Source organism: Sciurus vulgaris, assembly GCF_902686455.1.
Source record: "Sciurus vulgaris genome assembly, chromosome: 7".
Classification (NCBI taxonomy): Eukaryota; Metazoa; Chordata; class Mammalia; order Rodentia; family Sciuridae; genus Sciurus; species Sciurus vulgaris.
In genome coordinates, this window is record NC_136467.1 from 162,652,429 (window position 1) to 162,679,510 (window position 27,082).

The following is a 27,082-nucleotide window of genomic DNA, read 5'->3' on the forward strand; positions in this document are numbered from 1 at the left end:
TTAAAAATCAATGTGTTCCTGTGTGTGACTAAAGCTTAATTTCACATGAAAGGAATTAGAGCCAGGAGAAAAATAGAAACCCAATTACTCCCAGGACATAGTCACTTCATGACACCCTAACTCCAGTAGAGCCAGAGAAGTAAGATAACAATTAAGAATCACTTTAGCTTACCATTCTTCCAATGAGACCCTAAATCTCATCATGTACATCAGGCTTCTGGCAAAGAGATGGTACTTGGCATATATAATTTTGACAAGCAAAATGATCAATTCAAAAGGTAAACAGACTTGATCTTTTTTTAACACTTACATTTTTTGACATCTCTATGAATTATTTGCATCTTATCATTTAGAGAGTCACTGATAATTGCTGGTATCATTTGTACTCCAGCCAACAAGCTAGATGCTGGGAGACACCATGGGGAACAGGATGCAGTTGCAGTCTTTAGGGCCCACAGTCTACTGAAGTTTGCCAGATCAACAGACAAAATGCTAAGTGCTAATTGGCATGGGAGCCAAAGAACTACAACTAGCTTGAAATGAACCACATTGGGGATACAGGATGAAGGGTGGATGAGACAAGGCTAGAATCAGGCAGAGTGAGTTTGCACTATGTCTACCCCTGCTTCATTCCTGTCCCTAGGATTTGTCCTCCCTAAACTCTCATATCTAAACAATAACAACGTGGGTGGGTGAGAAACAGTCTTTTTGCATGAAAGAAAAATTACCAATATCCACATGATAGAAAGTGATACTACTGCAAGATTCTAGCATGTAAGTGAATAATAGTGCTCTCCTAATTCAGAGGATTCTGCAACATAAAGCAACTAAGTCTTCATTGTTTGTTTTTTAACCCAATAACATGGATGCTCTTTTTCTTTTATCACAGAACAAGAAAAACTTGATTATAATTTAGAAGTATGCAGGTAACTTTTGTATCCCAGTATGGTAAATCTGTTGCTATTTTTACTTTTGAATTTATTTCAAGTAAATAAGAACATTGAGTAACTTGATTATCATGTTTTTTTCTTAAGTTTTATACTTCCCTAATTTTTTTTTTTTTGGTTTTCATAATCAAATTAATATATACAAATTATTTCAAGAACTACTTGTTTCACTTATGGACAGTTGATATACATACACCATTTCTGCCTCAATAAAATATCTCCTCTAAAAGGATGTGCAGCCTTGTCTCTAAGAACACCCTTTGTAAACTCAATATATTTACCAAATCTGAGGCAGAAGCTACCATCTTAAGTCTCTGTAGAATTGAGAGAAAGGGCCTTTCTTAGAAGTTCTATGTTTACAAGTTCATTTACAAACACTTACCTGGAACAGAATATTTGACCCTTTCAGTATACAGGACTCAGTGAAGCTACAGGACTAAGGCTGCTCCCAAAATGTAAGCTGGAGAAGCAGTGGACTAGTGGTCAGAAGCAATCCATTTGGTGCCTAGGAAATAAGAAAAATAGTTCTTGATAGAGGTTCACCTGACTCTAGTGTGATCAACAGAACAGTACAGTGGTTATTTTCCTTCCTGTGGACAAGAAAGCAAACCCCACCATCTTAGGAAAACTGCACAATGTATTTCTGAAAAATTTAAACAGTTCAATTCTCTTCAATGCTAATACTTATCAACTTATAAAAAGAGGTATTGATATTCTGGTGGAAAACTCATTTGTAGCAACTTCTGTCAAAGATCTTCAACTTACTCTCCCTTCTAAATTAAAGAAAGTTTAGTGTAGTGACAAAATGGGATCCCAGAAAGGGGCTTTCTTTCTTTCTTTCTTTCTTTCATTCTCTTTGGAATTGTTTTTCTGCAGTGGACACTCTACTTAGGTTATAAACACACAAAGCCCAGGTACACATTTTAAAATTATTTCTTCACACCTTCCATTATTGACCAGCCCTGTAATAGCTAAGAATCTGCTGTTAAAATACTCTGTCACAGCTTCTTAAAAAGCTCTGAACTAGTTTTCCAGATTTCACTCTGGACGTGGGATTGGTGAGAATTCAGCACCCTGGCAATGGTGAAGGCTATATGTGATGATTCTTGTCAGGTTATACATAGAACCAACACTCCTGAGTCTCTCAGAAGAGTGCCATGCTGGCATTTGCTTTCATGCAGACAGCAGGAGTCCTGGCCCACAAGTCAGAAAGAAGACAAGAAACAGGCTTCCCTGGCTGTTAAATGTGCAGGGCTTTTCTTCTCAGCAGATGCAAACTCCCCATTTTAGAGGGGGTTTGCAGCTCTGGTTGTTTGGAGTATCTCTGTGGATTGTGGTGTCAATACAGTGCTTTGTGGAAGAACCACAGCAAAGGTTCCAGCATTTCAGACTGCATCATTCTGGCCACCAACATGTTATTTTCCCCTAGAATTTGTCTCAGCATTTTCATTAATTATCAAGAGCATTTGGTCTTAAACCTGAAATAAAAGGTCTGCTCTGCTCAGTGGAACAGAAACAAACATCTAAATCTCTTTGAAACATGAAATGATGAAAGATAAATAAGTTTATACCAAATCATTTGACTCTATCATTTCCTGCATATTCTGTGACCTATGAGGTTACTAGGGTAAATACATGTTTTGATTAAACTCCTCCTTTGTTTCAGGCAAGGCATGTTTGAAAATATGCCAGGACCAATTTGCCCAACTGTTGAGAATTAACAGTTCAGCATGAGCTGTGCCAGGGTTCCAATATCAGAACCAAATTTACCAGGTAGGAAACCACAGGAAAGCTACCTAACCTCTCTGAGCTTCAACTGTGACATCTGTATAATGGGGAGAATAAACCATACCTACATTACATGTTTTCTGGGAAGTGTAAATTGAATGATCCATCTAAACCTTGTAGAAGTATCCAGCACACAGGAATGTTGAACAAGTCATAGCAACTACACTCACACCTAGTGCTTAGTAAATGTGTTTGAATGAATAAATGAATCAGTAATTAAGCATGGACCTTAATTCCTCTGTATTTCATCTGTTTTACATCTATTTATAGGTAAGAGTCTCAACTGTGTATTGAGAAGTACTTAATGCTGTGAAACAGATGGACAGAACTGAATTTACTGTGCTTTCAGGCTCAAATCCACAGGCTCAGGTGATCCAAGAACTAGTATTTGCATATTACTTCAGTGCCAGGTTCCAACCACAGTATGTTATGTTAACATTTAACAACCAGGGATTTGGAGTCTCTTGGTTCATCTATCAAGGAAGGCTTCTCAAAGTCTAAAAAGATAGTCCTCAGCTTGTCAGGGTAGTGCCCATGCCTGTAATCTCAGTGACCTGGGAGGTTGAGGCAGTGGGCTCACAATATTGAGGCCAATCTCTGAAATTTAGCAGTTCCATAAGCAATTTAGTGAGACCCTGTATCAATACTACCACTACTCTTACTACAACAAATAACAATAATAATAATAGTAATAATAATAACAAAAATAAAAATAATGATCAAGGGATTTAGTTCTCAGTGTTAAAGTGCCCTGGGTTCAATGCCCAATATCAAAAGAAGTTTTCAAAAGCACAAAACAGCTAATGTTCTCTCAAACAAGATCAGAAATACACACCTATTCCTCTCTAATCCTCAAGGTGATAATTTAGAGTAAGGATTCTGATTTCCATTGTCTAAAATCAGTACCTACAACTGTCTGGACATAAGATGCTGCACATTGCTGTCCAAGGGATAAATACCTCAGAATTCACCTCCTTGTGCAATATGTTTGAAATGCCTTCTACAAATAAACTTTCACATATAATCCTCACTTGACATCTTTTTTTAAAAATAGCATTTATTTTTAAAAAAGTTAATATGTAAATTACAGAAAAATTAAAAATGCAAGAAAAGAACAAAGTTATTCATTTGCAAACTGCTTAGTTGGGCATGCCTTCCAGGTCATGAGTATGCATATCCAACATCCAATTTTGTGTGATTGAGATCAACATGAGTATCATGTTTTCCACATTTGAATATTCAGAAAAACAAAATTCAAAACCTATGCCATTTGACCTCTTACACTCACATAATATTGTAACTCTGACCCAAAAATCTCACATAATGCTCCTCACTCTGGTCTCTGACACTCACAGAATGTTCACACTTGGCCTCTGTCACCAACACAATATCCTCACTTGGCCTCTAACTCTCATATAATATCCTTACTATGGAACCTGACACTCACATAATACACTCATTGTGACTGAAAACACTAATTATTCCCTTATTGTGGCTGCTGACACTCATATATATCTTTAGTATGCACTGTGTCCTTTAGTAGTAACACAATATTCATACATTAGCATTTATAACTAATATAGTAGTTGCCCTGTGGTTTTCATACTGACATATTATCAATCATTTTGCATCCAAAATTAAAAGTTTTCCTGAGTCCTTTCAAATTTGTGTAATATGGAAAATGGTCTCTGAAACTAATATAAAAACGGTCCTTCTGGGCTGAAGTTGTGGGTTATTATTAGAGCTCTTGCCTAGCACATTTGAGGCACTGGGTTCAATAATCAGCAACACATAAAAAATAATGTCCCTTGGTCTTTCAATACTGACATTGTATTCATACTATAGCATCAAAACTGCTGTAATCACTGGACTCTGCCTGTTCAAACTAAAATGTATCCCATTCTATAAAACCTAAACCTAAAAGAATAGCTCCCTGACTTGGGGCCCTTAATATGAAAATGTTAAATTTGTTGTACCCTCTAAAGCTAATAGTTGCCATGTGGTCTTTAATGCTAAATAAATATTCTTACTATTCCACATTAAAGTAATATAATAGATTCCCTGGGATTTTAAAGATGATTATAATATTCATAGTGGCCATCTAAAACACATATAATAGCTCCCCTGTAGGCTTCAATATTAATACAAATATTCCTATTATGGTCTCCAAATGTTATAGAATAGCTGTCCCATGACGTCTTTTTTTTTTTTTTTTTTAACCAATACATCCTTACAATAACATGGAAAACTGACAAAAGAGCTGTTTTGTGGTCTTTACTATTAATATAACTTGCCTGATATTACAACATCAGAAATGGATATCAGAGCCATTCAGATGACTCAGATACTAATATTATATCCAAACTAGAATATCAGATATGAATACAGAAGCTGTGCTGTGATCACTAAATATAATGTGTTATCCCTAGCCTAGCATCTACAACAAATATACTAGATTCCCTCTCCCTTGAAATACTAATATGACATCCATATGATGGCCTATAAAACCAATGAAATATATTACCTGTGGCCTTTAATATTACTATATAGCATCCTTTCCATAAATCCTGATACCAAAATAATAACTTTCTTGTGGCTTTTAACATTCATTAATATCCTTGATATAACAGCTAAAACTAGCAAACAGTTGCGCTTTTTAGCTTCTAACATTAGCATATTTATATTATACAACCTTATGCTAATAAAATATCTGCATTTTTTGCATTAAATGATAAGATTTATGGAATATCATTAAAATTAATGTGTTAAATAACATGTTGATTTTAATCTTAACATGATATGCATACTTGAGCTTCTAAAAATGAACTAAAGGTTTACCTATGAATTTTCATAATACTATGATATCCGGGCTATGACATATCAAACTGATATGATAGCTGCCTTTCAATATTGATGTAATATTCATACTATAGAAAGTACGACTAGTATAATAACTGCCCTAAAGTTTTGATACTATTACATTATCCATAGTACATCATTTAATATGAATGTAATGGCTTCTATAAACCTTGGATATTGATAGATGTGTGCTATAGCATCCATAACAAATATAATAGCTGTCCTGTAGTCTATTATACAAAACTATTATCCATAAAACACCCCAAGATAATACAATATCCATCCTTAGTTATTAATAGTAATGTAATATCCATACTACACCATCCCAAAGTGATATAATCATTTTCCTGTAACCTGTAGTTCTATTATAGAATCCATACTATTATAGAATCCTCATGTCTAGGACTGCTCTTAGTGAGCTTCACTGGAAGCAAGCAGAAAGGTAAGCACAGAGCAATGCCTGGAACCAGAATGCAAGTTCTCAGCATGCTCCATTAGAACCAAGCCATGTCCAGTAGCTGAAATAGTTCAGAAAGCAGCTGGTCAAGCCACATAAAAACATGGTCTTTGTCCCATTTCTTTGTGAGGATCCTGTCACCAATATTGCAAAAGAAATGAACTATCCCTCATCATACACAGGGTTCCAAGCCACCCAGGATTTGGTCCTTTGGATCTTAGGTGCAGCTTTGCAACTGAGACAAGCCAAGTGGCACATACGTCTCACGGTCTCTTTATCAGGATCATCATACCCTGAGTACTCAGCAGCAGATGTGAGGGCATGAGGAGGGACAGATGTAGCCTATACTGCCTTGCTGCCCCTTACTGACCCAAGATCAGAGGGCAAAGTCTGTGGGCTGTGTTTCCAGGGTGTCTCAATCTCACAATGCCATTGATTTTTCTGGGTTCCACACTGTACCTTTAATCATTGCATTTGTTTAATTAGGAATTCAGTAGGGAAACTGGTGTCATAAACATATTGTAAAAAGGACTAATTTTTTAGGTGGGTCTATCTGTCAGAAAAATCATAATTTTAAAGAATTCATGTTCTCGTGACTTTATATTGACAGTTTGGCACACTATACATTTGTCTTGGATGCTCTCCTTAGAAAGGAAATAGTACAGCCCTCAGAGCTTAGTTAGGTACAGGACAACTAGGTACAGATCAATGTTGAGGATATTGGTTGAAAGATGTATTGGAGGCAAGGGACTAACACTCAGGCAGGCTTTATTGATGTGCTTCTTATTATTTAGTTGGCATTAGGGACAAGGGCCCAGATTTCAGCAACTAACCTGGCACCCCAGGTGGGACACAAGAACAGACCCTGCTCCATTTTTTGGAGGCAGACCTGGCACTGTAAGCAACCACACTTCCATGCTGATGATGTAAAGTGAACTTTTTGAAAACTGACTATTGGAGAGTTAGGACATGGTAAGTGTGCCTCAGGTTGAACCAGAGGAGCTATTCATGATTCCCCATCTTGGTCAACTTTGAGTAAAAGAAAACTCAATGCAGTAAAGTGGTTACACCTTGGCCATTTGAGTCTTCCAGGAAAAGAAACAGAACCTGCTTTGCTGGAGGTCTACTAGAAGTGAGTAAGGACTTTTAGGCCAACGGGACCGTCAGAAATGTGATCAATGTTATCTTAACCAAGATTTGTTTTAGGAGAAAATAAATGACTCCAAAACAAACAAACAGACAAAAAATAATAAATAATAACCCCTTATGAAAGAGACATTCATTCTCTTCTATACAGTTGTCTAAATTGTGTGAGTCTGCTTTGCCAGATATCCTACTCTGTCTCTTCTGTCTGTTGAGAAACCTCACACTGATGAATATCAATTTGTGACCAAATTGAGAGTTATAAAACATTAAAATGTGATGTCCATTGCTTTTAAGATATTTTCTTTACCCGAGAAACAGATGACTTAAGATTTTCAACAGGCTTAATTTTCATGAATAATCTAAATATACCTGACTAGAAATATGTACATATCTGAAACTAAATATGTTTGTCTGAGCCTTATCTAACTGTTGTATAAAAGTTTAATAAATGAAAATTCATGTAAGTTCAACTAGTAAGTGCATTCTTTTATATGTTACATCTGGCATAATAGGGCACCACTACCATTTAAAAAACTGTCATGTATCTGTCTGCTTTGACTAAATCTAATTTGAATTATTAACACTCTTCACTGAACATATAAGAGACTTAAGGCTCTCCATGATTTTTGCTAGTACTGCTATACCCTACAAGCCTGTAAATATCTGTAGATTCTGAATATTACTGTAAAAATTAAACCTAGGTAATATGAGGACATCTGTGTTACGGTGACACTCTTAGTTCTTTGTATACTAAGTATACTCATGTTCTTCTAGTATATAAACTTTAAAATATAAAGCTTGGAAGAACATATTACTAAGCTGGTGTTCTCCAAACTAAAATTGTCTACAATGGTAATTTTAAACTTTATAGAAATAATCATTAGGAAATTTATATTATTTAATTTTCTGAAACTGGACCTGTTAAAAGATACATGTAAAATTTGATGTAAATTTTTACACAGGGGTAGAAATTTAAATATATTTTAGAAGATAATGAGAGTCTGATCTATTTAAAGGTCAATATTATGAAACATGCAAACATTTTGCCACTTTCCCACAAAAAAGTGTTAAAATCTCTCTAAGATTTTTTGCTTCATGTTTTAGATATGATGTTGTTATTTACGAAGAGCAACTTTACCTGAGTTGAAGCTTTACCTCCCAGACCTTATTCCATGTTATAATGGCTCCCAAACAGGCTAGAATGAAGCTCATTTAAAGTTACATTCAACACTTTTACTGTGATCTCAAAATAAAAAGGAAATGCAACTGAGTAAGTTTTGGGATTATAAAAAATTATGGTTCTTGAACCATAGCTATGATACAATCTGAATTTGATTTTGCTATTTTAAATTTCATTTTGTATTTCCTTGTAAACTTGTTATCTTTTAGTACCCTACAGAAGTGTAACTTCTAATATAACAACCTGAGTTAACTTGAGATAATAGACCATCATCTACAAAGGACAGACAGGATGTAAGCCTTACTTCCAGTGCTAATACAAATCCCAGTTCAGTAGAAGGGGTAAATTACTATAGAATTATAAATATTGAGGTTATTATCTGTTAGTCCCTCTTTAAGACTGGTGAAACTAGCTTGCTGTGTGTATAAAACTAAAAACTTGGAGACCAAAGTCAAGGAAGTAAAAGGGCTCAGGAAAAAGCAGCCTATGTTTGGCTTTTGTCCCAAAAGGTCAGCTAATACCCAGAGAATTACAGGACCCTTCCAAGGACTCTGAAACTTTGGGGAGTCACCTGATCTGCCAATCAGGAAGACCAAGAAGACCCTAGAGAACAGAAAGCCAGATTGTGGGTTATTGGAGATAAAAATGTCCCTGATGCTTGCAAGAGAAGCCATGCATGGTTATCAAGACCCTGACGTAACCCATCCTGGTGCATGGCACCACTGATAGAGGAAAGGTAAATGAGCTAGGAGACTTCACACGTTCCCAGGTGCAACCTCTGAGAACTCTCAGCTGGTTCTTAAGAATAGATAGGAACAAGGTCAGTTTTGACCAGCTTGGTCTTAAACACCTGAGCATTGCTACATGGACAATTTAAAGGAAAAACAATGTTTTTTTTTAATATAACTTAAGATGTACACTTGTGACAGCCCTACCAAAAGTAAGAAAAACTGGAGGCTGCAAATAAATGGTTCTTATATGAAAACCCTTATTAATTAACTATCACAAAGGACTCTTGAGACAAAACTTTGTCCTATGTTTCAGAAACTGACTGAAATACTAATTTTTATTAATTACTTACAATAGCAGTAATCCTTTACTCCCTTATTTATTGTTATCCTGGCATTGTTGAATCTTGTCCTATGTATACCTTGTATAGTCACATGCCAACTGCTACCATGGAACTCTGGACAGTGATTATGCTGAAAACCCCTAACTGTCCATACCCCACCTGATAGAAGATAAGGACTTTGGATTACTTCCCCTCAACTTCATTCTCTTTCATCAGAAAGCAGTTTGGAGATGTCATCACCAAATTTTCTATAGAAATGGAGTGTAGAAATTGACAGTGGGGAAATGTAACTGTGGTTCCTTTCACCATTTAAATACAGCTCTGAAGCTTATTTTTAAAATGGACATGTTTTCCTTTTCCTCTTCTCCATCTCCCTAACCTGGGGGAAGGGAAGAATTACCTTGAGTTATCTGTGTTTCACAGGAAGGGGGTATCTACCAGGGGATCTAAGAAGTGAATATCTTCCAAATTAACAAGTGAATGTCAACACACCATCAGGGTGACCTGGGAACCCCTCTCAAGGCACACCTGAAATGTAGCCTTTGAAGAGCTCCTTTAGTCTCCCCCTGTTACTCTTGATGGGGGAAGTCATGGCCTTTGGGACAAGAGTACCCTGTGTTTCTTCTTTGATAGCAGGGTGATGGGACTTCTGCTTCCCCCTCACATGTCCTTGTTTTAGAGGTGGCATTGGGAACAAAGTCTAATATTTTGGCAACATGACTAAATGAAATTCCCAGGTGATATCTCAGTGTATAATCTTTAAAGAAACTGCTAAATCTTTTCCACAGAAGATAAACAATTTTTCATTCCCACCAGCAGTTTGAAAGTCTTTTTGCTTTTTCTATAACCTTGACTAATCTTTGTAACTTCTATTTTGAAAATTAATTATTGTAGTAGGTGCAAAATGGTACCTCATTTCAGTGTACATACAATATCATGAAGAACAGGTGTTCTGTGGCCTTTATTATTAATATAATTCACCTATTAGAATATCAGAAATGGATAACAGAGTCATTTGGAAGACTTGAATATTAATATGATATCCAAAGAAGAGTATTCAATAAAAATATAGAAACTTCCTGTGGCCTTTAAATCTGTTATTACTAATTTATCATTAAAAGTAATGTATTGGATTACTCTACCTTTAAATACTAATATAGCATCCATAATATGACCCCTAAAACCAAAGAAATAGATGTCCTGGGGCCATTAATCTTACTATATAGCATACTTTCCACAAACCTTGACACATATACAATATCTTAATTGTGGATTTTAATATTCATTTAATATTCTTGACATAACATCTAAAACTTGTAAACAGATGCTCTTCAGCATTTAGTATTAGCATGATACTATTATACATCCTTAAACTAATAAAATATCTGCATTGTAGTCATTAAATTAATAAGATATTCATGAGATACTATTAAAATTAATATATTAACTTTCATGTTGACATTAATCCTAACATGATATGCATACTTGTGTTTGTAAATATGACATAAAATGTTTATGGTCTTTAATACTAATATGATATGTATAACATTTCCAACTGATAAAAGTATGTGTCCTGTGTTCTTTAGTGTTGATGCAATATTCATATTTAAGAAAGTCCAACTAATATAATTGCCTTGAGGTCTTAATACTATTACATAATCCAGAGTACTGCACTTAATATTAATAAAACAGCTTCCATACAACTAGGATATTTTCAGAAAATGTGTGCTAGAGCATCCATAACAAGTGTAATAGCTACACTGTTGTGTTTTTCACAAAAATGATATCTATGATAAAACATCTCAAGATAATACAATATCTGCACTTAGATGTTAATAGTAATGTAATACTCATGCAACAGAATCCAAAACTGATATAATACCTGCTCTATGGACTACAGTTCTATTATGGAATCCATTCTAGAGCACCTAAAGATGTGCCTTCACTTCCATAGACCTGCAAATGGCTTCCTGTGCAAAGTAGAATTTTTCCAAAATCTCTTCCCATAATATAATGTGGTCACGCTACAAGGAACTCACAGCATACTGTTGCCCAAGGCCTATAGCTCTCTCCCCACTTAGTGAACCTACACCAGCAACTTGTTTCACAGAAACAGAAATCAGCAGGGTTCATAAAATTTTATTTCTAAGGTGGAATAATGGGATGTCTTTTTTCTATCTGCTTCCATATTCTCAGTGCAGAAAGCACTGTTTGGATTCTAGAGCTTTGTGGAAAAATTTGGTGTAGAAGCTGGCAGAGGCCTGAGGACACCATGAAGTGGCAAGGAACTGGAATTGCTGTGATTTATTTCTAAGTGCCTGAGATAGGTGAAAATATTTGGGTTATAAAATTAACTGTTTCACAAATTATCAAGAAGAAAGGATGGTGTAAAATGGCAAAAGAGCTTGTTCAATATCATGGTCAAAACATTGGGAGAGGACTTCATTATCTTCATGTCCTTAGGAAAAGGCTACATTTCTTCTCTCAGGTGACACCAAGACACTTCTTTATTGGAGTGGGTACTGGAGATTGAACTCAGAGGCAACAAACCATTGAACCACATCCTGAGTCCTATTTGTATTTTGTTGAGAGACAGATTCTCACTAAATTGCTTAGAACTTCACAATTTCAAAGGACTGACTTTGAAACTGGGATCTCCTGCCTCAGCCTCCCAAGCTTCTGAAATTACAAGAATGTGCCACCACACCCTGGCCCTTCAAGCCACTTCCTTTTGCTTTATGTGCAGTTGAAGATACATAGTTTTCTCCTATGATTTCAACTAAAATATGGAAACAAGGCACATCTCAGAAAGCAATATTGATTCAATAGCTAAGGCTCCTGGTACAGAGAGAAGGACACACAATTCAGTTTTGAGGACTGGAAAGGGAATAGAAGACCACTCCCTGCAAGGAACAATCACTAACAAAATGCATCTTCACTGAGCTGCCTGTTTTCACTGTTGAATGGAACACAAGGAGGCGATATCTTTCCTTTCCCCTAAGAAAGTTCAGGAATTACCTAACCATCGCAGGATATTAAGAACAATCTTCCTTGTGCACACATAGCTAATTTGCTGGTCATTACCTTCTCACCAAAGGTGGGAGGCAGATGATAGACATCTGGCCTGAAAAAGACTTGAAAATCCACACCCATATACACAATCGCACCTGTGGGATGACTCCCAACATAGGGCATTGCTAACTGCTTTGATGTTCCTTAAAATTTACTGGGGAATGACAAAAATTGGGGGGGGGTGATCACCAAAATAAAAACTGTAACTCTGAATGGTGCTGTACTTCATGCACCCTCAAACTCCAATGAATTTTAAAACTATCCCCAGTTTAAAATTATCCCCAGTTTTTAATCTAATAGAAGTCAAATATATGAAAATTTCTCTCCTTTCATCTCCTGGTCCTAAAGTCATTCATCTTATGGTATTCAGCCAAAGTTAAATCAGTTTCCATGTTATTATACACTACAGTTAATTTAACAAGTGCAGCTGGTGATAGTTTCTCTTTGTTGGGCACTCCTGAATAAGTGCCTCAAAGTTCCAATGCTGGGATCTTTACTTAACTATCCAAAAGAGGAGAAAATAAGAACTCACAGAAAGGGGGTGATGGGTCGTGTTTCCAGTGGGTTTAATTCAGAAGGGGACAGATTCACTGTCTTATCATATAAGTCTCATGAACGAGTATATCAATAAGGCCTCTCTGAATGCTAGTCCTCTGCCTCCAATACATATTTCTACCTATATCCTCAATATCAATCTGTATCATATCAGCCCAGTGCAGGATTTTAAACTCTAAAGGACAGCATCACCAGTTCTAAACACTGAGGCACACCAAGCTCCAAGGTTTTTACTATTCCCTGTGTGACTATAGAATCCAAGACAAAGGTGTAATGTACCAAATTCTCAACAGAAAAAAAACAAGAACAATTTTTTTTAAATAAACAATGATTTCCTCACAGCTAGACCCACCGAGACAAAATAATACATTTTAATAATATATTCATGACCACAGTTTACCTGCAGCAATCCAAATTAAGCAAAAGCAATGTTTAAAGACACAGTACAAAACCCAGGACAGTAAATGGAAGCCCAAGTTTGAGAAATCCTAGAAACAATGCCCACAGACATTACCTTCTGGCCTCAGGTTACCAAGCTGCAGCAAGTCAGTACAGGCTACATCTGTCTCTCCTCAGGTTTTTGCATCTGTACCTGTGCACTCAGGATATGTTGATCATGACAAAAATGCTGAGACTTTGGTGCTACTTGGTTTGTCTCCGGTGCAAGATAGCAATTCAGGTTTGAAGGGTCAAACCCCAAGTGGCATGGAATCCTGTGTATGACTGAGTAATGGTTTCATGAAATTAATTGCTTTATTGGTGATTGGATCCTCCCAGATAAGCAGGACATAGACCATTTTTTTTTATCATGGTTTGATTGGCTACCTCCTGTACTATTTCAGTTATTGGGTGTGTTTGGGTCCTTTTTTTTCATGTGGAGTCTTCTGGGAAACTGCATCTTGGCTTTCAGGCAGTGTTCTGTTTCTTACCTCTCTAATTGCTCCAAAGTGAGGCTCACTAGGAGCAGTCCTGTACAGGAGGAAATTCACTAACACACGCAGATGTATCTTCTTCTTCATGGGCCCTCCACAGAGTCAGCTGTGGCCCCACCACAGTCCAGAACTCTAATGATAACTCAGAACTGAAGTCATGAGGGTCCAGTCTATCCTGTGTCACTGGTAACAGAGTCCCATTCTGACATGTGCTTGGGCGAGAGGTGCTGACCACATACTCACTTGGGGTACAAGTTGAACTTTATTTCCTCTGTGAAGTACTTCATAAAGCAGATCCCCTCTGAGGTGCACAGTATCTTCAAGAGAAAGGTGGATACTTCTATAGATAACAGAACAATATGGCTCTCAGAAAAGCAAAGTGAACCATCTATAGCAGCATACATGTATAGGAATACATCATATTCAGCACTGTGAATATTTTAAAGACATCATGTGAGTTTTCTTTGCTTGCCAATAGTGAGAGAAGTAAAGTCATTACATCCTCACCCACTGTTGTTAGCCTACTATTTTATCTTCGCTGATTACAAAACATGATTTTCTAGTAATGGAATGCTGCACAAGTAGCATTTATGTTCAATTGAAATTCATTTTCATTTCATATGAAATGAAATATATGAAAATTTTTCATATTTTCTATAAAAATATAAAAAAATTCATATTTTTTAAATGGAATATGTGCAGCAAGTGTTCACAAACTATATGGAGTGAAATGAATGTAGACGCAAAATAAAACTCATACCAAAAATAATCCATTATACTCCAAAACTAAAATTTAAGAAAACTAAATATATTACAAAAAAAAAAATGAAAATCTATGTGATTTTAGACTTAATGTTGGGTGTGCATGTGTGTGTGTGTGTGTATTCATGTACTGGGGATCAAACACATGGCCTCACACATAATGGATCATCTCTCTAATACAGAGTGACATATCTGTCCCTTGGTCATTAGTTTTAACACATGCTACCTAAAGCTAATGGGCAGAACAAATATACCAATAACATGGACTTATAAAATTAATATTATTTTCCAACTGAAGTGTTGCATGCCTATGATCTCAATTGCACAAAAGTTGGAGGCAGAAGGATTGCAAATTTTGGACCAGTCTTATGAAGACACTGTGTCAAATAAAAATACCAAAACAAGAACAAAAGAAGATCTAGGGATGAGACTCAGTGATTACTCATCCCTGGGTTCAATCTCCAGTGCTCAAAAGTAGATACCTGAACAAACAACTGAACAAGAAAGTATAAAATCGGAAAATAGTTATACTTGATGATGCCCACTATCTTATCATGCTAGAAAATCATAAATTAAAGCAATAGTGAGGTAGCTTGGCACTGCAATTAGCACTGGTAAACTCTAAGAAGTCATTACACTGAAAAAGTAGAGTATGGAACACCAGCATTTTCAGACATTGCTGGAAAGACACATGATGCAGCCATTTTTGAAGATAGTGTGCCAGTTTCTTCTAAGGCAAAACAAGTTTAATATATGACCCAACTCTGTGCCCATAATTAATCTGCATTTGGAAACGTGCTTTGAAAAACATGTCTACCAAAACTACCATGCAATTATGCCTGTTAGATCTATGATGCTACTTAGATAAGATATTCAAATACCTTTCAGTAGCGGAATGAACAACCAATTCACAATAGAAAGAAATAAACCACAAAGTTACACAGAAACACAGATGCATCCTCTATTGCACTGCTAAGTGCAATAAAACCAACTGAAGAGATAACATGCTGTATGGTCCACCTTTGATGACATTCTAGGAAAGACATAATTATGGTCAGATAAAAAGGTGCACAGGATGAGGCCCAGAAGGGCTCCCAGGGCAACAGACTTTGTCTAAATGGAGTTGGGGTGCAACACTGTCCTTATGCTTGCTTGTGTATAGCAATTCAAAAACTCCTTGACCATTTCTTGTACAGATATTTGTGAAGACTAATTCATTTACCCTGATGGGCATTGATTCAATCTCCAGCTTCTTTCTTCAACTTAGGTGGGAATGGAAAGTTCCAAGATTTTCATCAGGGTTTGATCTTCCTCATGATCACCCTCAGTCTTGAAGCTACAAAGCAGATCCAGTAAGTGTCCTTATTAGAGCAAAAGACGTTCCTATTACCCCAAACATTCTGTAAGATATAGGAGACACTTGCGAGGAATAACTGGTTGGAGCAGATTCCTCAATAATAAATGGTAAGTGTAGCTTATTTGACATCAATGTGATGGAGTAGATTCATCAATATTAATCATTGGTATAGATTTGTTGATATTGGTTTTAGGATAGGTTCATGAATATTAACTTGTTAGAGTAGGTTTGTCAATATTGTCTCATCATGGTGATATCACTCATATCACCTTGATGAGGTAGATTGGTTGAATTGTTTCATTGGTGTACATTTTTTTGATATTGACTATTGGTGTAGATGCTTCAGTGTACATTATCAGTTTTTACTCAACACTGTAGATTCATCAAATTTGAATAAACAGGGAATATTTGTTGGTCCTGACCCACTGCAGTTTCATGAATATCAAATTGTGAAGATTCATCAGTTTGTGACATCATTGTAGATTTGTTGTTTTTGACTCAACTGGGTAGATTCATCATGTGAAAACATCTGTGTAAACCCATCAGTGCAAATTTGTCAATTTCATCACATCACTGTAGATTTGTTGATATCAATTTGTCAATATTGATTCATCAATTTGGATTTTTCAATATCAACTCATTGGTATAGATCCATCCATATTGATTGGTCAGTATAGATTCACCATGACCATGTGGGGTAGATTTATTGATATCAGCTGGTTGGTGTAGTTTTGTTGATATTTTTCCTTTGTGTAGATTCATCAATATCAACTGGTCAGTGTATATTCATTAATATCACCTCTTTGGTGTCAATTCATCATTATCAACTCATTGGAGTAGACATGTTAATATCAACTTGCAGATTCATTAATATTGATTGGTCAATGTAGATTCATCAACAGTTGGGGTATATTTGCCAATATCATCACATCAGGGTGTATTCATAGATATCAACCAATAGAGGTAGATCCACTAGTATCCACCCAGCAGGGTAGATTCATTGATATCCACCCATCAGGTATATTCATTCATATTAACCTATTAGGTAGATTCATCAATATTGTCTCTTCAGGGTAGATTGGTCAATATTGATTGACTCAAAGGGATAGATTTGTCAATATCAACTCTAAGGGTAGATTTGTCCATTTTGATTTGATCGGGGGATTCACCAATATCAACCCATCAGTGTAGATTCATTGATATTCACCCTTAAGACTAGATTCATTGATAGTGATCTGGAGGTGTAGATTCATTTATATTGGTTCTTCAGGGTAGATTTATTAATATCTACTGCAAGGGGTAGATATGTCCATATCAACTTGATGAGATAGATGTGTTGCTACTGACCTGTCATGGTACATTCAATAATATCAACTCATCTAGGCATACTCATCAATATCAACTCATTACTGTAGATTCATAGATAATGACTTAACAGGTTGATTCATTGATACTGTCATTACTGATTTGTCAATGTGGATTTGTTGATATTGATATTGAACTTCAGATTTTTTAATATTGACTCAAAGGGTTATATTTGTCCATATTGACTTGATGCAATAGGTACATACACATTGACCCATTGGGGTAGATTCATGGATATCAACTTGATAGTGTAGATTCATTGATAGCAACCTGTCAGTGAAGTATCATCAATATTGACTCAACTGGTTAGATTTTTGAAATAGACTTGCCAGGGTAGATTAATTGATATTGGTGTATCGATATTGAATTGTTGTGGTAGATTCATCAGTATTGACTCATTGGTGTAGATTTGTTGATATCAACCCATAACAGTAAATTGGTAGATATCGACTCAACTCTGTAGATTCATCAATATTGACCTTTTGGTGTAGATTTGTGAACATTGCCCCAAATGTAGATTTGTTGTTATTGACTTGATGATGTAGATTTATCAATATCTACCAGTTGGTGTAAATTCACTGATATCATCTTGAAGGTGTAGATTTGTCAAAACTGACACATTGGTGTAGCTTGATGGATTTTGACCTATCAAATGAGATTCTTTCATACTGATTTGTCAGGATAGATACATCAATATAAATCTATCAGGGTAGATTCATTGATATTGACATATGGTAGATTCTTCAATATTGACCTGAAGGGGTAGATTACTAGATATTGACCCATAGGGATACATTAATAAATATTGACACATTAGGGCAGATTCACAGATATAGACCCATCAAAAAATATTCATTGATAACCATCTTTTGAGATAGACTCATCTATATTGAACCTTCTGTACAGATTCATTAATATCCACTTGCCAGTGTAGATTTGTCAATGTCCACCCATCATGGTAGAAGCATCATTACCAACCTGTCAATGCAGATTGGTCAATATTGACACATCAGAGTAGATTCTTCAATATCAACTCTGGTTGTTGGATTTATCAATATTGACCCCTTGGTGTAGGTTTTTCAAAATTGTCTTGTCAGTGTAGATTGATCAATATTGACACTTCAGGTTAGATTCCTTGATATTGATGTGTTGATATCAGATTGTCAATGTAGATTTGTCAATATTCACTTGATGGTGCAGATTAATCAATGTTGATTCATCATAGTAGATTCATCAATATCAACTCAGGGGTGTAGATTCATCAACATCAACCCATCATGGTAGAATTGATTATATCAGATCAACTAGGACAATTTGTCAATATTTATTCATGAGTGGAGATTCATACATATCAACTTTTCAGGATCCATTTATCAATATTACCCTGTTGATATAGATTCATATCAACATTCAACTGGTTAGATTTTTGAAATAGACTTGCCAGGGTAGATTAATTGATATTGGTGTATCGATATTGAATTGTTGTGGTAGATTCATCAGTATTGACTCATTGGTGTAGATTTGTTGATATCAACCCAAAACAGTAAATTGGTAGATATCGACTCAACTCTGTAGATTCATCAATATTGACTTGTGAGAGATCCAAGATGGTGGACTAGAGGGAGGTTGCATTCCTTTTTGCTTCATAACTCAGGATTCAAGAAGATAAAAATCTCTTTCTCTGTGAGGCAGTCTCTGCTGCTCATTGATCCCCTGCTGTTAGCCCCATTTGTCCACTGTTATCACCTACCATCTGCCAGCATATTGCCTACTTTTGAGTGTAGATTGCCCACTGACTGCTGCCTATCATCCACCATTTGCCTGTTTGCCTGGCTCTTGCCTGCCATTCACCTACCCATCACCCACCTCCTGATGTCCACCTGCCAATCATCCATTGTTACCCTATGGTCTGCCTGCAGTCTGCCTATGGATTGTCTGCTGACCACTGTTGCCTGGAAGTCCATGTTGCAGTACCCACAGGTTTTGTTACATGTGGCTGCCACCATTTTGATACAAGAAATAGGACCTACATGACCCCCAGCCATACTGAACACACCATGCCTCCAGGACCTGACTAACTGTCCCACTGAAACTTGGCACCTACACCCTTCACTGCAGCTCCCCATTTAACAACACATTTGGAAGCCAGTGCAGCCATCTTGGATTATCCTGGAAGTGAAAGTCACCATCTTTAGGTGGAGTATTACCACCCTGAGACAGCTGTTGGAGACTGGAAGCTCATTGTCAGGTACCTCTCTTTCATCAGGCTACTGAAGACTGAGAGGTGTGAATAGTATATGATTATTATAGTTTAGATTTTTTGTGTCCTTTTAAACATTTTCAAGTATTTGTTAAATTTTCTCACTCTATTTTCTTTTGTTTACCTGTTTCCTCAGAGTCTCTTTCTTCCTTTTCTCATGCTAATATCCAACTTCTTTTAATTCCATTTTCACTCTTCCTATGATCTAATACTTCTATATACTCTAATTTATATCATTAACAGTTACATCCTACACCCCTCCCCATCCACTTTGTCTACCATTAGAAATTGCAGATATCATTGCAAATCTTTTTGACATATTGTAGATAATAATCAAACTCATCCTTTGTTTATTATAACACAGTTAATGTCTTCATAGGGGATATTTGGTATAGTGTTAAATATTTTCTGTACTGGGTGCTGCTAACATTGATTTCCCCCTTAAAGAAGAGGTTTTGGAAAACTACACGATCACTATAAGTCTACAGGGGGAAAAGTGCTATACCCCAAATCTGCACTGCTAGAGAGGAAGATACATGACCAATATGAAAAAACAAGGGAAAAAAGTATTCCAAACAAACCAAGATTCTATATTGATGGAATCCAATGACAGAATAGTAGAAGAAATTTCAGAGAAGGAGTTCAGACTAGACTTAATTAAATGATTTGTGAGGCAAAGGATGAGATAAGAAAGCAAATGTGGGCAATGAACGATCACTCCAACCAACAGTTGAAAGAGCAACTGCAGGAGGTAAAAGATCAGTTTAACAGATAGATATTCTAAAAACAAACCAAACAGAAATTCTTGAAATGAGGAAAACAATAAATCAAATAAAAACCTCAAATGAAATCATCACCAACAGACTAGATCACTTGGAAGACAGAACCTCAGACAAAAAGTTCATTTTGAAAATAATGTTGACCAAACAGAAAAGATGGTAAGAAACTGTGAATAGAACATCCAAGACTATGGAATATCTTTAAAAGACCAAATTTAAGAATTATTGGAATTGAGGAAGGCACAGAAATATAAACCAAAGAAATGAACAAACTATTCAATGAAATAATATCTGAAAACTTTCCAAACCTGAAGAATGAAATGGAAGATCAACTACAAGAGGCTTTCAAAATTACAACAGATCCACACCACGGAACATTATAATGAAAATACCTAACATCCAAAATAAAGATAGAATTTTAAAGACTTTGAGAGTAAGGAATCAAATTACATGTAGGGGGAAACCAACATGGATATCAGCAGATTTCTCAGTCCAGACCTTAAAAGCTAAAAGAGCTGCAAACAATGGATTTCAAGCTCTTAAAGACCATGGTTGCCAACCAAGAATGTTATACTCAGCAAAACTTTCAGATTTGAAGAAAAAAATAAAATCCTTCCATGATAAACAGAAGTTAAAAGTATTTACAAATAGAAAGCCTGAACTACAGAATATTCTCAGCAAGATATTCCATGAGGAGGAAATGAAAAACAACAATGTAGGTCAGCAAAGGGAAGAACTACCCTAAAGGAAAAGTCAGTCAAGGGAGAAACCAAGTCAACTTAAAAACCAAAATAAGCCACAATGAATGGGAATACAAATCATATCTTAATAATAACCCTGAATGCTAATGACCTAAACTCATCTATCAAAATTTTCTGTCTCAAAATTGTTATGATTTTGTCAATCAATATGTTAGGTTAGGAAGAATAGCCCTTTGTGATATGAACTGTAAATAACTCCCTTAGTTGTCTTTTTGAAAAGATTTTTATGATGCTTATTTCCATACATCTTGATTTTTATGTAACAGTGAAATAATTTATGACATGTGGATTTTGGCTCATGCAATAGACAGTTCTTACTAACTACAGATATGTATAGAAAAAAATTTAAGTTTTCTTATTTAATGGTTGTGTTATTTAAAAGTTATATTGTATATCTGGAATTTATCATGGTATATAAAGTGGAGATAGGGATATTACTTTATTTATCCCTATAACATTTATTGAATACTTCTTTTTCCCAGTGATTTGAGATGATGTCCTCTTATATAGTCAATTTCTATGTGTATCTGAGTGTACTTACTTCAGGGCATTCTGTTTGGCTAATAGACCAGTTTGATACTTTTAAATTATTTAAACTTTAAAAAAATGCCTTACTCTGTTTTAGTGCTGGTACCATTTCTATATTTATTTTTTTCACTAAATTTATCATCAGGTGATACAGTGTAAAAGTGTGAAACTTTCATTGAGGTTTTGTTAAATTTAAAATTTAATTTATAAAATAATATGACCCTCCTATTTGTAGAAAGCCTATTTTTTTGGCTTCAGTGGTATTTTAATTTTAATTTTAATAGGTCTCACATTTTTATTGACAAACATATTAATATATATTTTATTACTGTTATATATGAAAATTTTCTTCCATTAAATCTTCCTAAATATTGTTTGAATATATGTAAACTACCAATTTTTATATGTTGATTTTATACTTGGTAATCTAATTTGTTATCTTAATGTTTACAATAGCTGATAATAAAGGAAAAAAATTGTAGTTGCACATGAGTCAGCTACCAGAATGTTTAGTGCAGCATATTTATATAATAATAAATTGGAAACCCAAATAGACCAATAAGTGACTGGCCAAATATAATACCACTACATAGTGGTTTACTGTGTAATCAATAAAATTGTACAGTGTAAGAATAGTTCATACAAAAAATTGATATATCATTCAAAGGGAAAATCAAGTTACAAAATACTATAATAGTGTGATTCTATGTATGTAAAAGAGAAAAATTGTGTGCATTTGTTTACATTTCTCTGTGTAACTTGCAAGTTGAATAAAGGTGACACATCTGGGAGAACAAAAAGGGGGACCTAGCCTTGCTCATGTTAATAATGCTCTCAATATTTCCTTCTTCTCAGTAAGCGCTCTTAATGTACATTTTGAAGATAATACACATCTCTGGTTCTCTGCCTTGGACAGGCACTTGCACCTCAGGATCCACTAACAAAGATTTATGTAAAATACTGAGTCCCACCAGACCTGATATGGTGGGACCCTGCACCTTTGATTAATTGGGGGAGGGGATATACTACTGTTCTTACTCCTACAGGTCCTCTCTGGATTCCTGCCAGATGTGTGAGACTTGACATTCTTCCTGAGTTGTCATCAAGGACTTCATATTCTGATTCCAAAATTGCATTTGACCCTGGCTGAAGAAGATCCTGATTCAAAGGAGGAACCTCTGATAAGAACAAGAGGTCCAAGAGACCCTCTGTCTTCTAATCATCTAGTGACTTGGAGGAATATAAAAATTTTAACAACAACTGCTCAACAAATGCTAGCACAGATGTGTTTACAATGTATTTCAAAAAACTTGGTTACAGCTCTGTTTGCCAGACTTACCCAAAATTCTATAACTATGCTGGCTATTATTGTGTTACTTCTCTGTTATTGTATCCCTACATGCAACTCAATAACACAATCAATAACTTAAACTAACACATACATATAGAATATTTCATCCATCAATGAGCAAATACACTTTAGTCTCAGCAGCACATGGATCTTTCTGTAAAATAGAACATATATTATGCCACAAAACAGTCCTTAGTAAATCTGGAAAATAGAAATACTACCTTGTGTTCCATCAGATCATAATGGAATGAAAGTACAAATCAATGACAAAATAAAAAACAGAAAATATCCCAACACCTGGAGACCAAATAATATGCTACTTAATGTAGCATGGAAAACAGAAAATATAAGGGACCAGATTAAAAAATTATTAGGTGTAAATGAGAATGACAAAACAACATATCAAAATCTCTGAGGCACTATGAAAGCAGTACTAAGAGGAAAATTTATTGCATGCAGTGCAACTCTATTGGTTAGATTCATTAATATCAACTCTCTGATTAGATTTATCAATATTAACTTAACTGGTTCAATTTGTCAAAATGTACTCATTGGGGTAGATTTCTCTATATCGACCAATGGGATTAGACTTGTTGGGAACCCTTTGGTGTAGATGCATCAAAATAGACTTGTTAGGGTAGATTAGTACATATCAATGCCTTGAGATAGAATGTTCAATATTGACTCTTATCATTAGATACATCAATGTCAACCCATCTGTGTAGATTCATCAAAATTGGCTCATTAGCATAGACTCATTAATTGTAACACTTCAGTGTAGATTCTTTGATATTGATGAGTCTATTGATTTGATGATGTAGGTTCATTGATATAGAATTTATGGGGTGGAGCCATCAATATTGAATTACCTATGTACATTAATTGGTGTAGATTCATCTGTTTTGATACATCACTGTAGACTCATCAAATGTGACTCAAAGACTAGATTCACCAATATTTATTCATCAGTGTAGATTCATCTACACTGACTTTTCAGGGTAGATTTGTCAATATTGACGCTTGGAGATAGATTCCTCAACATTGATCCATCAGGGCAGATTGATATTGACTGGACTGGATAGATTTGTTGATATCAACTCTTCAGTGTAGATATGTTGATATTGATATGTCCATATAGACTGGTGTAGATTTATACACAATGACTCATCAATATTGATGCATCAACATTGATTCATTGATGTACATTCACTGATATCAAACTATCAGTGTAGATTTGTTAATATTGACCCATTGGTGTAGATTCTTTGATATTGACAATATGATATAGATTTGTTGATATCAAATTGATGATGTTGACTCATGAATATTGATTCCTCAGATTGATTCCTTGATATTGACTCATCAGTGTAAATTCATCAATAGCAATCACCCAGTGTAGATTTATAGATGTCAAATCAATGGTAGATTCATTGATATCAACCCATCAGTATAGATTAGTGGATACTGACTTGAAGGCATGGATTCATCAATGTCAACTCTTCAGTGTAGATCAGTCGATATAGATTCAATTGGGTATATTCATCAATATCAACTCAACAGGGTAGATTTGTCAATATTGACTTGTCAGTGTTGATTTGTTGATATCAACCATAGGGGGAGATTCACACTGACATTGCAATGTCAGTGTGTGTTTGTTGATATTGACTCAATGGGGTAGATTTGGTGATATCTACTCATTGGTGTTGATTCATTGATATCTGCTCATCATTGTAGATTCATCAATATCAACCCATGGGAGTAGATTGATCAATATCAATCATCAGTGTAGATTCATTAATATCTACTTGTTGGTTTAGATTAATTGATATCAAACCTTAGGGGTAGATTCATCAATATTAATCAGTCATGGTAGATTTGTTGATGTTCATATGTCAATATTGATTTGTCAATTTAGATTCCTTGATATTGACCTGAAAATGTAGATTTTTCAATATCAACTTTTCTGAGCGTACTCATCAATATCAACCCATTGGTGTGGATTTGGTAATATCTATCACCGGGGAATATTCATTAATATTTAATCATCAGGATGCATTCATCCATATCAACCCATTGGTGTAGTAGAAGGAGTAATGGAACTAGTGAAACATTGTAATTACCTAGCATAAGAGTTCATCTATTCCCAGAAAATTTGTGACTGAGATCAAGGTTAGAGCTGAAAGGACTCTTGCACAGAGCCTCCTCATGCAGAGTTTTACCACAGCAGTTAAACATCCTGTGCCCTTGCACAGGAAAATTCCCAGGCACCAGTCATGCTACAGTTATGAGGTCACCAGATAACCCCAATCTCAATCACTGAAAGGCCAACATGGACTCTTAGGCTCCCTGCAGACCTAGCTTTAACTGAATAATAAAATGATGAGGTAGGTCTTTAAGGAGGGAGGGAGGAAATGGATGGATGAATGAGCCAAATCAAGGAGAAAAATGAGAAACAGTTCAGGTCCCAAGCCAGAGCTGTCAGTCAGCTGCCTCTTTTCTTTCTTTTACTGCTTCAGCCTGTGTCTCTCCATACTTTGGACTCATGGGACTCTCTTGTGTAGTAACTGGTAGCTGCATTATATTTATTCACTGGAAGAAGACACTGAGGGTGGGAGAGGCATGCCCAGCACTGGATGGAAGTGATGAACACTTCCACCTTCATTTACAGTCCACTGTTGTATTGGATAAATATGCAGAGATGCCATGGTATCAATGCAGCTATCAAAATTGGCCCTCCCACTGTTGTTACCAACACTGAGATGAAAGTCCATATTCCAGATTGTCTGTGGGAGTCAGAAATCCCTGAATGCAGGGGTTATGGCCTCAGAGGCAGCAGCCCCAGGGCAGAGACTCCTGTTGCTATGCAAGCCGCTCTGGTGGTCTCACAGCAGCCCCTATCTAATCAGATGCCACAGTGCCAGACCAGATCCCCATTCCCGATTCCCATCTTTCAGGAGATACCCTTTGTCCCACCCCTCCACAAAATGCCCCTGATGCTGGAACACACTCTCTCCTACCCATTAGATATCTATCTTGAAATGAATGTCCACTACCATTCACTTCCCACACTGGCCCTGGAATGAACTGTTTCAATGCCAAGCTTTTGCTTCATATCTGTAGCCTCCACTCACTGAAGGTGGGAGATTTAGGTATCAGGTGTATGAGTAGAAAATGGAGCTAACCTCATGGCAGTCATGTTGACACAGAGGGCCCACTTGGATGTTATGTTATTAAAGATTTTTGGAAAAGTCAATCTGTTGTGTCTCATTTGCCAGTAGGAGGGCAATGTCCTTCCCCTGTTTGATGGTGGCACAAGTCTAACCAATACAATGAGAACTGGAGGTTGGCTTTGAAGGGGCACATTGAATCAATACTTGTGGATGAGCTCAGTTTCCTCCATCCAGGATTTAAGTTCATACATGTTCAAGACCCTGGGCTAGGTCCCCAAAGGTAGTGCTGTTCTGCAGGATGGTAAGTTCAATTGCCACAAGAATGACAGTTGCTGAGGGCACACAGGTATAGCAGTCCACAATGGCTATGCCACTTGTCAAACAAGTCATCATGAGGCCCATGAACCTCACCACACTATGGGCTGAATGGCTGATATCTATGATGGATTGAATCTCAGGTGGTTGTCTCTGAATTGGTTCTAATACAAGAACACTGCAAAATGGCTATCATGAGTCTTCACTTACTGATGAAGAGACAGGTTCCAAGGGCATATGCCATTATCTTATATTTTGTTGTTGTGTTGTTTCTGAGCCACTTCTCCAATTTGCATCTGCCATACCCCATGGTATAATTTATCTAATCCTGTCTTGTTCAAACATATGTGGTGGATTCTTTTGTGTGTGCAGAGAGTCATCTGCTTGGTCTATAGATTTGCTTAGAGGAAGGGTTGGTATCTCCTA